The following is a 15038-nucleotide window of genomic DNA, read 5'->3' as shown; positions in this document are numbered from 1 at the left end:
GATACTTTGGTATCTATAGGATGTATGTACCTATTCACAACGAGTTTTGTTATAGAATATACTTATTCTTACTTAAATTATATTTGTTTAAGGTTTTGCTAATAAAAATGTTTTATTTTATTCGTTTTTTTAAATATATGTGTATAAAAATGCAAATCGCCATAATCCGGATTTTTTATTAATCCGGATTAACTTGTGCTTTAATTGATCTGGATTATCGAGTCTTTACTGTATTTGTATTAGATTTATCACATTATCATGCAGAAAAATCAATTGACAATAATTACCACACATTTCATTCAACTATTGTAATGTAGCCTTATGTATTGATCAATAAATAGATAAATATGTACATTCATTAAAGTTAACATTGTGATAAAATTATAGAGTATATTAAGTATACCAGTTTTCAGTTAGTTTTTCTTTTATTTCTCTCGAATGGTACATTTATCGTTCTAGAATAGTTTCTCCACTTTACATAAAATAGGTACTTTTAAGATTATAGTATTTTATTTAATTATGGTATATAGTAGGCATATTCTGGGGCAAAGACGCATTTGGCATCCACTTTTCTTTCAAAAATACTAAGAGTCAATTGATATCTATAAAACTGTTAAGTCTACATCATATGAGGAGCAGATTTTCTAGATGCATTTTGTCCGTTTTTTTGAATTTTGGAAAACAAAGTAAAACTGCTACGCTTTTTGCAAGAAACTTACCGAAAAACTAGTATACTTGAAAAATGGATAAAAAAAATAATAAACATAGTACATCTATATATGAAAAATCTAAAATCTATATCTATATCTAAAAAAAATTTAAAAAACTGTTCACTGTCTTTTAGACGTGAAATTTCTCTTTATTTTTCTGCCAACTGAGAACTCTGCAAAACTCCATTTATTCAGGACATACTTTCAGGTAACTGTAAAGATATATCTATTATAGGAAATGTTATAAGTTCTATTTTTTAGATTCAAGAATGGATTGGTAACAAGTTAGATCCTTTACAATATGGATAGAAGAAAATTCAAAAAGAAATCTGACACCTATTCAATCAACACTCCTGACCTACTCAGTGCTCTAAAAATTGCTCTTGTAGAAAACTGGGTCTTAAATATTTCAAATGTTCACTTCAAAGTGTGATCGATGCTACGGAATCAGTTGCACAAACTTTTGTATTTTAGTTGAGGACTAAGGTTGAGGATGAAAATGACGCTCAGGATAACGTCAATAGCAGATTTTATTTAATAACTTTAATTTAAAAACATTTTTTTTAACAATGATTTTATTTAATAAATAATAATAATTAAACGTTATTTTTAATTATTTTAATGCTTAAATTTATACTTGATTTATCTACATATATTAACACTATACTGTATAACGCAAAAATTATAGCTGAGTGATTTAAAAAAACTGGAAAATTTATAAAACGTATAGTAAAAAATGACTCTATCTCTATTACTATTAATTTTAGAAAAAAAGTGATTGAAGGTAACATATTTTAAATTTAATTATCTACAAAAAAACATATCTTTAGTTTTTTCGAAAAATGTTATGTAAACGTAGATATTTGAAAAAAAACGAAAAAATTCAAGATAGCGGCGTTTTTTTTTCAAACTTCCCCCACTGCGACCTAATGGCACTTTGGAGGGGTTAAATAGGAGGTCATTATCTACACATTCCCGTTGAGATCGGTTGGTTACTAATTTTTTCCACCTCAACCTCCAGATTGACTGGCCTACAACTACATGGTCCATCATAGTCGTCAGCAGTCAAGCTTCCATTGAAGCAGGTGATGTGTCGCATCCCTTCAAAATATTGTAATACGTTTTTATTTAAAAAAGTCACTGAGATATCCTATATAGGACTTTAGTTGGAATCAAGTCCTAATTATTTGGAAAATTTAAATAATGTTTTCTATTAATATAAAAAAAATGATTTAATTAAAAAAAATCTTATTTAAATCTCGATTTTAATTAAAAAAAATTTTTTTTTAATCATAATTTTTGCAAATAAATCAAAATTTTTAAAAAATATATAAAATACCAGAGATTTTATATATTTATTAATTTTTTTTTAAAATATTAATATGTAATTAATAATAGAATAAAAATATATTGATATAGCTAAGTTATAACTTAGTATGGGGTTGACATAGGCACGTTTTTTTTACCTACGTATAATTAAAAACACTATTCTTGTATTGATCGAAGGTTTCTAAGTAAAACAATATAATATACTATAAATCAAAGTACATTGCATACCTATTATGCAATCCAGTTGAGAAACTATGTTGCATAGCTAAATAACTGAACTTAAATATAATTATACTTTACTATGCAGTATGCATTAAAAATGCTTCCTCATTGTGGCAGCTTTCCAACAATAAATTTGTAATTTGTCAAAAAATCGTACTTCTAAAAAAATGGTAATTTATTTAAAAAATAAATCACCAAAGATTTTATGGAAATTAATATGCCCAAATAAATTAAATTACCTACGTATAATAGGCCCAACCCAAAAATCTGAATATGATCTACGGATTTTTTATATATTAATTTATTAACTTTCATTTATTATGATTTTGTTTGCAAATTAGTCTACGCGTAAATATGATTTTTTTAAATACATATTTACAATGGGTTGAATATTCTGATTTGTAAAAACGCTGAATAATGTAATTGTAAAATAACAATTAAGTAATATAAAATCAATGATTGAATATCAGATATATTATTATAGCAAAATGTATATAAAATACTCTCTGAAAAAATCATTTTTAGAATATATTAAGTATATAAGCCTTTATGTTTACATTATTATACAATTATTTTTAATATTATGTCATTTCTTACCTACGTCTGTTGTCAAGGTATGAGTGTCCAATCGCAAAACACAGTAGAAAATATAAAATTCCACTGATACCGGCGGTAATTGTTATATGTAATCACTTTTTCATTCAATAATTTCACTATAAATCGTCGTAGAAAATATAGTAAAAGACTGTATTGATTCGATCCGCGAGTTGTGTCAACGTCGGATTGTACAGCCTTCACCTCAAAGTAGATATGCAACTACTAAGTGTGATCGCCCCTTAACACTGCTAAAATACCGGTCTAGTCGGCATGGTTGCCGGCTTTTTTCCCGAAAAAATATTAGATTTTCTCTATTTTCAAACGTAAATAACTAAATCGTCAGAAAAATATACTGAAAGATATAGTTATACTACGCACTAAACAAAAGATTTTATTGTTTGACATTTTAATAAACTCCAAAATGACACTTTGTGCCATAACAGGCTAAATAGGTATATAGATTATCTCTCCATATCGTTAACTGTTATGCCCGAGACAAAAAAGGTGAGCTGATAATCAGTTCTTCTCCATATGGTTAATATAAGAAGGTTCTAAGCAGTCGAGCTCTTGTAAAAGGAGTCTCAAACAAAACTAAGAAAAATGCATTTTAATTAAATGTATAACATAACTTTAACAATATTGTTATGCCACTAGAAACTAGCATTAAAGAACACCGGGTGGCCAACACGCTGGCTATAGCTGAAACTACTTATCGTAATGTCGTATAACTTTGGGAAAAAATTGTATTAACTAAATCGACCAAGAGAAATCGCCGGAAATTATTTTCAAGTTTGAAAAATGTCCGCTAGTGGGCGCATCTGTGATAGCCAATCGGAAAACAGGAATTTTCTCAAAAATATGCAGGTGAAGAGGTATTTTAAATATTGCTATTGTAATCAACGGACAAATTGTAATTTTCTTGATATAGCGTATTTTGCAGGAAGGTTAAACTATCCTTTATTAAAATAAGGATAACTATGGTTTGGGTTAGCCGATTTAAACAAACTAAGGCTTGTTTAAAGGAGCTTTTCTTCTCTAATGATCTCCAGTATGCAATTCGTTTCCATAGATTTTTTCGTGGTAGCTAGAGGGCGCTATTTGACATCATAACAGATATCGCGCTTTTGCATAAAAAAAATTAAATAAAAAAACACTGGTTTGGTATACAATTTCTCTACACCCTGTATACTAAGGCAATAATGGATGACCGCATTGAAAGAAACGCAAACTTCAAGAAACTAAAATTATCTATCTCCTCCTTAATGACAGGTACTGATAAAAACCTCTCCGAAACGGTATGGTTGTGTAAATCATAAAAATAAAGACAATGAAACTTCCACATAACAGTTTTATTTTAATATAATAATTTTAAGTGATACTTAATAAAACTGTGTAATATGTTTCAATATAATATGCCAGATAACGTATGTATAAACAAAATATGTAAATTTGAAGAAATGTTGATTGATCTGGCAACAAGATCGATAAAACAACGACTATGACTCAAAAGGAGCGAAACTCCGGTCGGAATGAAATATTTGAAATCAGTGATAAATGAGGAACACCGGTTCAGATAAACAGCCTTCCACACGTGCCAATATTTAAAAAACAACTGTTTAGACATATACAGGGTTGTTCACCACATACGACACGTAGTATTGTAGCTAAAGGATTAGATTTTTAGAAATTGTAAGTTTGGGGTTCGTTGAAGGACTATTAGAGCTACAATTTAAAAATATTTTTACAAGATACAGAGTGTCCGAAATAAATAAAAAATATCAAAGTTGTTATTTCATAAACGGTAAGGTTTAAGTGTAATAAACCTTAATCAAATTTACCTTTATTTTAATCGTAGAAACTAAAAATGTAATAATATATAGGGTGTTCCATTTAAAAAAATACAACTTTGATATTTTTTATTTATTTGGGAAACTCTGTATGTTGTAAAAATATTTTTAAATTGTAGCTCTAATAGTCCTCCAACGAACCCAAAACTTACAATTTGTAAAAATCTAGTCGTTTAGCTACAATACTCCGTGTCGTATGTGGTGAACAACCCTGTATACTTTTTATTAAAATAATTTTTGATATCTACCAGAATATCTTTTTTCCATAAAAACATAGAGATATTTAAATTATTAAAAAAAGTTTTTGGCATCTGCCGTCTTAATTAAAAGTATTTTTTAAAGCTGAGTTGATGTCTCTTTTCTGTTGCGAGGGATAATCTGGATGGGGCCCACTTTGTGTGCGAGGATTCCGAACCGCGCCTACCGACTTGACGTGTGTCTAACTCTAAATCAACCCTTATTCAGAAGATATCTGATCTCATCCGACTTTTAACCGACATGAATGAGCAATGCGTCTCGTTCGATTTACACTCTCATGGCATGGAACAAGAGCACGATAGAGTTTTCAGACGTTCACCCGTCTATATGCTCACATCGTCTCGTCTAACGTCGCTTAACTTCGGTGAACGACAGAATATACCTATAAAGACTATAATATACAGGGTGTTCCTTAATGACATGCTAATATTTAAGGGGGCGATTCTTGAATCTATTCTAAGAGAAAAACTTCATATAAATGTATGTCCTAAACCTGTTCAGTTCTGAGATACGGGGTGGTAAATTTTTCTAAAAAAAAACTTTTTTTCATAATAACTGATTTTATTATAGATATCTTTATGAAACTTGATGATTTCAACTTGCATTAAAATACTTTTTTTGGTAGAATAGATCCCTGAGGAACCCCAGAAATCATAGGAATATAACTAGATTTTTGTTTTAAACTTCCCCGTTTCATGACAACACAATGTGATCTATCTTTTAAAAGATTTTTTATCAATTCTAAAGAGCCGTCTGAAAATACAGAATACTGTAATTTTGCTAGGAGCAATGAATGGTCTAGAGTATCAAATGCTTTACTAAAGTCTAGTAAGCTAAGGCTAAGACACGTCATATTTTTATTTTCTTGATTTGTTCTAATATCATTAACCTAAAATAGAAGTATTAATTATATTTATTACCGCTTTACCACAGTAAGGCATGCACAGCTTTAGTGCTTTAATTGATAAATCATCTTCACCGACAGCATTTGACCGAATAGAATTTAATATTTGATGTAACGATACCTCATCTATTAGTTTGAAATTTAGAACATTATTCCCTATTTTTCATGCTTATTTTGTCTATAAAAATCAATTTTTTTATTTGATGCACTATTAATGCAATTCTGACAGTTCGAAAAAAAAATATTAAGCTTATCTACATCCGCTAAGTTTTCAGGAACTTCCGGACTTGATTTAAATGTTAACTTAAGTCGTTTAGCATCTTTCCAGAAGTCTTTACCAGTCTTTTCCGATAAACTCTTAAAATAACTAATTTTTTCTCTAACTATAGCATGTTTTGTAAAATTCCTGAGTTGACGATAATGTTGTAATTTGGCTTCAGATCGTTGTTTTAAATATTTTTGATGTGCTTTGTCTCTAAGTTTGATTAATAATTTAATGTTATCCGTTATCCAGGGTAAATATGGTTTATCTGCAATTTTCTTCTTTTGCAACGGTGCATGTTTATTGAGGAGATAAAAAATGTAATTATATAGAGTTTTTATTTTAATATTAATATCCGCTATATAAAAAATATTTTCCCAAGGTAACATAATTGCATCTTTTTTAAAATTTTCCTGGTTAATATGATTATAATCTCTATATTCAATATATTTCGTAGAGCTATGGGATATTTGTAGAGTAAATATAACATATATCAAACAATGATCAGAAACTGACTCAGATACAGGGACGGAAGTACTGAAATCATAATTAAAATTATTTTTTGTGATCATTACATCAATTAGGCTGCAGGCACATCCGAAACACGAGTAGGTTCGTTGATAACTTGTACAAGATTAAAAGACTCTAAAATTTTAGATATTTTCAATGTCACAGGAGACTGTTTTAAAAAGTTAATATTAAAATCACCCATAAATATCACATTATCATAAAATGGCACAGTATAACTCAACAAGTTTTCCAGGAAGTTAATAAAATCTTCAATACTTGACGAAGGAGGCCTATATACATTGAAAAATAAAAACTTTCTTTGCTTTATAGTCAACTGGACGGCTATAAATTCACACGAATTAGTAGCAATGCCCAAATGAGCAATTTCGTATGATAAATGTTTTTTTATATATAATGCCACACTCCCTCCTCGACCATCTCTATCCTTTCTAACAAAAGAATATCCAGTAACATTGAAAGCATCATTTCCATAGTTAGATGACAACCAAGTTTCAGATAGACCCAAGGCATCCAACCGGTAATCATTCAAATAGTGTACAAATTCGTCAAAACCGGTATTAAGAGAACGAACATTTAAATGTCCTACACAAAATTTTTTACTCGTTCTATTGCTCTGCTGACCGCCCGAGTCCATGATGCTAGCCATCCCCAGACAAATAAACCATCCAAAAGAAAATGCCTCCCCTCTTATATCCGCTCATACCCTTGAAATTACAAAACAAAAAACTATCAAATAAAAAAATGCTTTTGGGAATAAACATTATTCAATTAACACTCTTAAAATTAAAATTGTAGTTCTCCATTATTCTTAAATAAAAGGAATTTAATATGAGAACAAATGCATAATACTTTCAACCTAACACCAATATAGCACATGAATTCCAAAAATATAACAATATTAAAATATATATTTGATAGTTAACTCAATTGAAAATTATTCATAATTCATAATTATAGCAGTAATTAATTATATTGAGAAATTATAATAACAAAAATAAATTTAATTTCCAGGCTGATCTTCAATGTAAAGAAATCAAAATATACTAGACAGTTCCAAAATAACAATAGAGAGATAAACAATATTTACACATTATTCATATAGGTACTTAATAAAATATTACAGGCTATAAATTCCGTATTAAAAAAGTAAACAAATTCGAAATGAAATCAGATTATTGCGAGACAATACCTAAATTCCCTTTTCCATGGTATTTGCCAAGATTAAGAATAAAAAAATTTTCGCTATTTCAAAAATAAATACATTATTCCTTTTTTTGTCAAAAACCAAACTTTTAAACAAAAAATATTAGAGATACCGCGCTGTCGCTGTTAATATTTACAGCTATTTTCTTCTTTGTTGGAGCATCCCAAGCGAAAACTTTACAATTTTCAGTCCATGCCATGTGTTTCCGAATTTTTCCTTGGTTTTCATTAATAAATTGTATCGGGCTCGAGTTAAGTCTTCAAATATCGAAATAGGGGTACGCTTCAGTTCTTTTTTCGCCTGGTAAATCTTATTACGTGTCATATTGCTTACAAAATTTACAATAATCGGCGTCGGTCCATCTCGTTCATCATTTTTTGATTTCGCCCCTGGGGCGCTATTCTGTACAAACGTCGGTTTCGGTAAGTTACCGACAGCTATCGGTACGTACGGCCAATGAGCGTTTTATTAATTGTTGTTGTCATAGTTTTAGCTGTCATTAATACAACATATAGCAAATTTGTACCGACGATTATCGGTATCTCTTCCGTGAGGTTTACAAGGGCACGTAGAGATACCGAGCCTCGTCGGTACAAATTTGCGATATCTGCCATAGGACCGATCGGTAACTATGACAACAACAATTAACACATTTTTACTATATACAAATACGTATCGAGAGCTATCATAACTTACCGATACCGACGATTGTCGGTGCCGTGTACAGAATAGCGCCCCTGGTATGGTAGGCTAAAAAATCGGTATCGGTATCGGTATCAGTATGGTCAGCTAAAAAATCGGTCGTCGCGTCGCGCGTCGGTTGTGTTGGAAAATATTTATAGTAAAATTTACGTAGGGGTGGGGGTAGTTTTCACCCTTCACGTACTTGTTCTTGATTTTTGAGAAAGTGAAATATTAAAGCACTTAGCAAAACATCCCAACAGTCTCATTCAAATCGGAATAACGGTTCATAAAATATCTCAAAAAAAGTCTTCAAATCTTGATTTCAAAAATAAGTAGTAGTTTGGTACGGAATGTTGGTACTATGTCCACGGAATCAAGGGACACCCTGTATAATATATTCTGTGCTAATAGCGCCCCTAGTCTTCCAGGTAACATAATTTCTATATTATAATTTATGAGTAGGTATATAATTTAAACTTAGGTAGATATTCTATCAATTCTCTGAAAATATTGGATTGTCAAATAAACCTACTATATAAATTTGACCAGAAACCCTAAAAGAAAAACAACAAATAAGTTTATAAGTAGATAAAAAATGGGCTTTAAAATGATATCAATAAATTTTCATGACCTTACACAATTTCTATTCCTTAAAGTAACTATACATTGTTGCCCTTTTAAACAAATACAGGGTGCTACAAATTCGAGGTACGAGCATTGGTATCTCGGAAACCGTAATAGATACGAAGATGGTTAAATTGGGGCAAAGCTGCGCTTTGGAATGTTCACCAAGATGCTATCAAGAAAGTTTTAAAAATTTCAAGGATTGCTGAGTTTTTTGGAAAAAAACGGATTTTTTTGAAAATCAATTTTATTTTTTCCTGGCGTTACTTTTTAAAAAATTAAAAAACTAATTGCACATTCTCATAACCAGTTTATAAGGGCTATCTGAGAGTATTTTAAAATTTTCAAATTAGCTGAAAATTTGTGAGATACAGAGGCCAATTTAATTTCTTTAAATACGGACCTGCATTTTTTATTTCAGGTTTTGAAAGAACTCGGTCTCCTGAATACAATGATATGCCACACTTTATCCTTTTTTTTTGTTTTGGGTACCTTAACAGCAACAAAACTATTTAATTATTATTTAAAATAATAATTTCAAGTCCGACTCTGGTTTCTTAAATTATTTAATCTGATTATATTCATCGCGACAATATTGATCAGCGCTAATTAACATCGAATAAGGAAAATCGAGCCAATTGGAAGATTCAAATAAATAATATCCAGGTCAGAAATTTAAAGATATTATTTTTAACCTTTTTATTGTGAATTTGAAATCTCAGGGTGCGATCTAATAATATACATAATAATCGTATTAATAATAATATTAATCGTAGTTATTATAAATAAATCAACTTCTACAAACTAGTTTCTAATGTTATACATGTTCGAAAAGGTTACCACCCTCCCTATTGAACAAATTTATTTCTCGTTCAGTTTTATTTGTAGCTGTTTGAACTTTCTTCTTATACTTCGGAATGCATTTTGTACTCTTTCTTGTAAATGTTGAGATAATTTGATTTTACCTTTACAAATGACATCAAGTAATGTAGCCCCTTGGCGGCCTTGGCGTTAGGTCCAGGAACCTCGTTGGACATTATCCTGCTCTACCATTTCCAATCCATCTTCCGGGGAAAAAAAGGATTTGATTGTTTATATTATATTATTTTTTATTTTTTTATTGCATTTGATTTTCCGTATTCAATGTTTTACCCCACATTGTTAAGTTTAAAAGCTTATCAATATTGTAACGATGAATAGATTAAATATTTAAAAAAATAGAGCCGGACTTAAAATTAGTTTAAATAAATTATGTTCAAATGTCAAAACAGGGTGTTCCATTTAAATTAAACAAGTTATTAAAGTCCGTTGTTTTTGTAAACAAGTTATTAAAGTAGTATACAAAAGTTATTGCCGTTTAAAGCTAGTAATTATTTAATATAAATTTTTAGACACTCTGTATAAAGCAGTATTTTGTTTATTATTGCAATACAATATCTGATCAATAAATAAACTTCAGTAAATATTTAGTATTAAAAACCTTGATACCCTTCGAGAAATGGTATGGTGTAATGTGAGGTTTAAGTGTGATAAACCTTAATCAAATTTTTACCTTTATTTCAATCGTAGAATCTAAAAATAGAATAATATACCAAACCAAACCATTTAAAAAAATACAACTATAATATTTTTTATTTATTTGGGACACTCTGTATCTTATAAAAATATTTTTAAATTGTAGCTCTAATAGCCCTTCAACGGACTCAAAACTTACAATTTGTAAAAATCTAATCGTTTAGCTACAATACTCCGTGTCGTATGTGGTGAACAACCCTGTATATTAAATTAAATTTTGTGGTACTTTGTACAGGATGACCCGATAATCCATTTTCGCGTGTTTTACAGGGTTTCTCCTTCATGAGCAGAAGTACAGAGATGCGGTTTATCGTTTAGCTACAATACTCCGTGTCGTATGTGGTGAACAACCCTGTATATTAAATTAAATTTTGTGGTACTTTGTACAGGATGACCCGATGATCCATTTTCGCGTGTTTTACAGGGTTTCTCCTTCATGAGCAGAAGTACAGAGATGCGGTTTCACATTACTATGCTACTTTTTTATGAAACTAAAAATGGTACACACATATTTGTCCTAGCCCTCTTTTTAGTTCCTGAAATACTGGGCGAAATTGAAATTGTTGCATTTTTCGACTACCCTCATATCTCGGACATTATAACTTATCGAAAAGGTGAAAATCGAGCTCCATAGTCGAAATAGATATAGTCGTTAAGATACGAAGAATGTCAAAAAGTGGCAACATTTTAAAATTCGCCTTGTATTTTAGGAACTAAGAAGACTTATTAGGTGTGTACTATACTAGGTGTGTGAAAAAAGAAATGCTGCTTTAAAAATTTATCATAAAAATATATAAAAGTCTGACGTAAGCGTTTTATAAAACTATAAGAGTTGAATCTTTTCAATGACTCTTTTCTAAGCAAAATATAAATTTTTTTCTATTTCGCAACCCCGGATCTAAGGGGGAGCAAACAGGGGCGCCCCCTAAAACAGCCGCGGGCGTCAGTTTTAGGGGGCGCCAAAATCATAATATAATATGGTGGAAAATCAAAAAAGTTGCTCCACAAAGCGCCTAGTATGCACCACGTTCTTCTATCAAGTATTCATTTAATTTTAAAACGTCCAGTTAGTCTAAACTGTTGCGTTTGCGAAAAATGCCTCCTATATTTCATATCAATTACACTTTTAGTTACGTAATAGAGGGCGCGATTTTTAAATTCATTGTTGCCAACCATGGACATATTCGATGCCGTGCTGACTAACTGGAATTTAAATTTCGCGCTGGGGATTCAGGTGGTAGCTCTGCTGTAAAAAAATGTCAAGTTGCCGTTAAAAATGTCAAGTTGCATTTATTTATTTATTTCCTAACATTGTCATTCGTTTTAACACTTTAGTTTTGTATTATGAGTTTTTGGTTTAAATAAATAGTGTTTTGATACTTTAAGCTCGAAATTGTTTACTAGCAGACCTTGCATTCGAACATTGTTCTTTTTAGAAGCTCTTTTAGTGCGAAGTGTACAAAATAGCTTAATAGCTGTAACAAACTCATCGCAAATTTATTATGGAAAAGCAGCAGTAATGGTAATGGTAATTTCTTAAGTGCTGTTAAGAAGGTGAGTTCTGTTGATGTAAATAATAACTGTTTATATATTTATAATTAATTTATTTTTGTTACCTAAAATATTTTGATTAGAGAAAATATATAAAAGTGGACAATGCTGTGCCGGTCAAGCTTAATCACGTGACTAAAAGTTTATTTGATATGAACTGTATATCTAGATATTTGTAAGTTTTTTAAATTAACTTATTTCAAACGAGGGGAGAGAGGGGGCGCTACTATCAATTTTTTGCCCCGGTTCAAAACAATTGTAGATCCGGGGCTGCTATTTCGGAATAAAGATTTAAATCACAAATCATTTCGAAAAAGACAAATATTAAGTCTTAAGCCGACTTTCGAAAAATGACTTAAAATCAAATGACTTATGCCATTAAAATGATTTAAATCAAAAAAAGACTTAAGTTTTCTGTGAACTTGCAACTCTGTTAACGAATAACAAATCTGAAAATACTCAAATTAGATTGATTATAGCGATATACACTGCCTATTTTAGTTGTTATCCGACATTGTTATTATTATTTCCTAGTCATAACATTAATTTGACAAGATAATACGTTGCTATCGTACTCCCATAAATATTACACAAAAATTGAAGCAAAGCGCTTAGCGATTTCCGTTCCAAGGTAATATTTGTAACAAGAAAAATCTAATTCAAGGTTCAAAAATAACAACGGGATTCAGAATAGTTCAGACTTTATACCGCGAGGCAGTTGAAATATGTATAGTTCTAAAAATATGTTTTTGTGTTAATTTTTAGAACGGCGGAAAATATACAGGGTTATTCATATCATTCCGCGCACAATTTTAAACATATTTTTTTTTTAATATGGAGTAAGATTTATTAGAGCTTAGATTTTAATTTACTATACAGAGTTTTAGAAAAATCTGGGATTGACAAATGATCTGAAGTGTGCTCCTCTATCTATAGGGTGTTTCAAAAAACATGTGCCATCTCTCGTGGGGAAATTCCTCACGTAAAAATAAGATTTAACTTTTTTAATTTATAAGATTATAAGATATCAACATAGGTCCGATTCTGCTTTATTTCGCACCTACAGGGTGTGGAAGTTTTAATATTTTTCCGATTTATTATAATTCTCCTCCAAGTACTTTTAGTGTTTCGAATGAAATTTTGATGGTGGTTACTATAAATACGATATATTTTAAAGCTAAAAAAGTGTCGACATATTCTCCAGGGACGTGCATATGGGCCTTGTATATGAAAGGATATGGGTTATCACTGGAATATTTTTCTAAAAAAAAGCATGTACGCCACTGACTTTCTCTTGCTAGCGAAATAGTGTAAGAATTTTGTCGATTTCGGCCTCCTAAATGAGTTAATGAGATAAACGCAATTTTATTAATTTGCCTTGATCCAAGTCTAAATAGCAACCTTTCAAAAAGTGTAATATCATTAACTTGCTTAAGTTTTAAATAAGTACTCATTGATTCCTCATCAAAAAATATGAAAAAAGTTCCTATAAACATGGGTACGGAAATGCATAGTTTTAGAGTTACAGGATGTTAAAACTTTATAAAATTAGGTTTTGTGTAATTATCTTAAATACAATTATTTTTTATTTGAAATTGCTGTAGGTTGGATTAAGAGTAATAATAACTAATAGTAATAATTAATAGTAATAATATTTAATAATAGATTAGGTAAAATATATAATTTATTAATTTCAATTTTATTAAATTGTGATAAATAAAATTGCGTTTATCTCATCAAGCAGGCCGAATTCGACAAAATATCAAGAGATAACTTTTAATTTGCATTAAACGGCCTAGGTACACAATTTCGATATCAAAAGAAGAAAAGTCACTGGCGCACGTTTTTTTTGAAAAATATTCCAGTTATAACCCACTTTTTTAACATTAACACTTATAGCAACTTTTACCTTCAAAATTTCATTCGAATCACTAAAAATACTTGAAAGAAAATTATAATAAATCGGAAGATTATTAAGACTTTAACACCCTGTAGCTACGAAACAAAGTAGAATCGGACCTATGTTGATATGAAAAATAAATGTTATTTTTACGTGAGAATCTCCCCAGGAGAGTTACACATGGTTTTTCTGGCATATATGTTTTTTGAAATACCCTGTATATCAGTTGATGCTCTTCGTCCAAAACAGCGTTGCCAAGAGGGGAAAATGTTCCTCAGTTTAAGTTGTTTTTGTAATAAATATTGAAAATATCTTTATTTTCTATCAATACCTATAGTTACAACCAAACCAAACCAAACCAAACAACTCATAATAAAGTGCTAAAATTTCTATGAGGACGGAAAATATGGTACTTAGAAATGAGATATTTAAAAATTCATAAGAATTATAAGAACTAATTACTCTTTTTATTATAATGACATTTTTTAAAATAATACTAAAATGGAAAAGTTTTAGTGGAGTAGAATAAAGATATCAACGCGCAATGAAAATATTTTACACAAAGTGTTTTCGTATAGTCATTATAAATTATTATTTAGGTTTTAAAAACCTGGCTTATTTTTTAATAAGATATTTAAATAGTATATTGTTTTATTCGGAGTAAAAATTATACTTTTCGTGGCGAGGCTGTACGTTTGACTGACGAGTAACACACAGCCGAGGCACAAAAAATCATTTTTACTCCAAATAGGACATGCTATTTTTTATCAAACGCCACAAATAAGTTTTAAACAATTTCAAACGTTCCAAATAATATAAAAATATTTAAAAGTCATACCC

At 30.0% G+C, this 15038-nt stretch overlaps 1 protein-coding gene across 2 annotated transcripts in view; it reads right to left on the bottom strand.

Moving 5' to 3' along the window:
* The window catches only part of LOC115890461 (oxidative stress-induced growth inhibitor 2-like), a 72433-nt gene extending 69367 nt beyond the window's left edge, over window positions 1-3066 (bottom strand). For both annotated transcript variants that reach the window (XM_030910704.1, XM_030910710.1), the window contains exon 1: window positions 2859-3066. The gene's annotated coding sequence lies outside the window, so the exon portion shown is untranslated. The remainder of the gene's footprint in view (window positions 1-2858) is intronic.
* Between the last annotated feature and the right edge of the window lie 11972 nt (window positions 3067-15038).

The sequence above is a fragment of the Sitophilus oryzae genome, unplaced genomic scaffold, assembly GCF_002938485.1.
Source record: "Sitophilus oryzae breed Bouriz unplaced genomic scaffold, Soryzae_2.0 scaffold_1178_pilon_pilon, whole genome shotgun sequence".
In the NCBI taxonomy this organism is placed as follows: Eukaryota; Metazoa; Arthropoda; class Insecta; order Coleoptera; family Curculionidae; genus Sitophilus; species Sitophilus oryzae.
The sequence above is the reverse complement of the archived record's forward strand: the minus strand, read 5'-3'. Positions and strand labels throughout refer to the sequence as shown.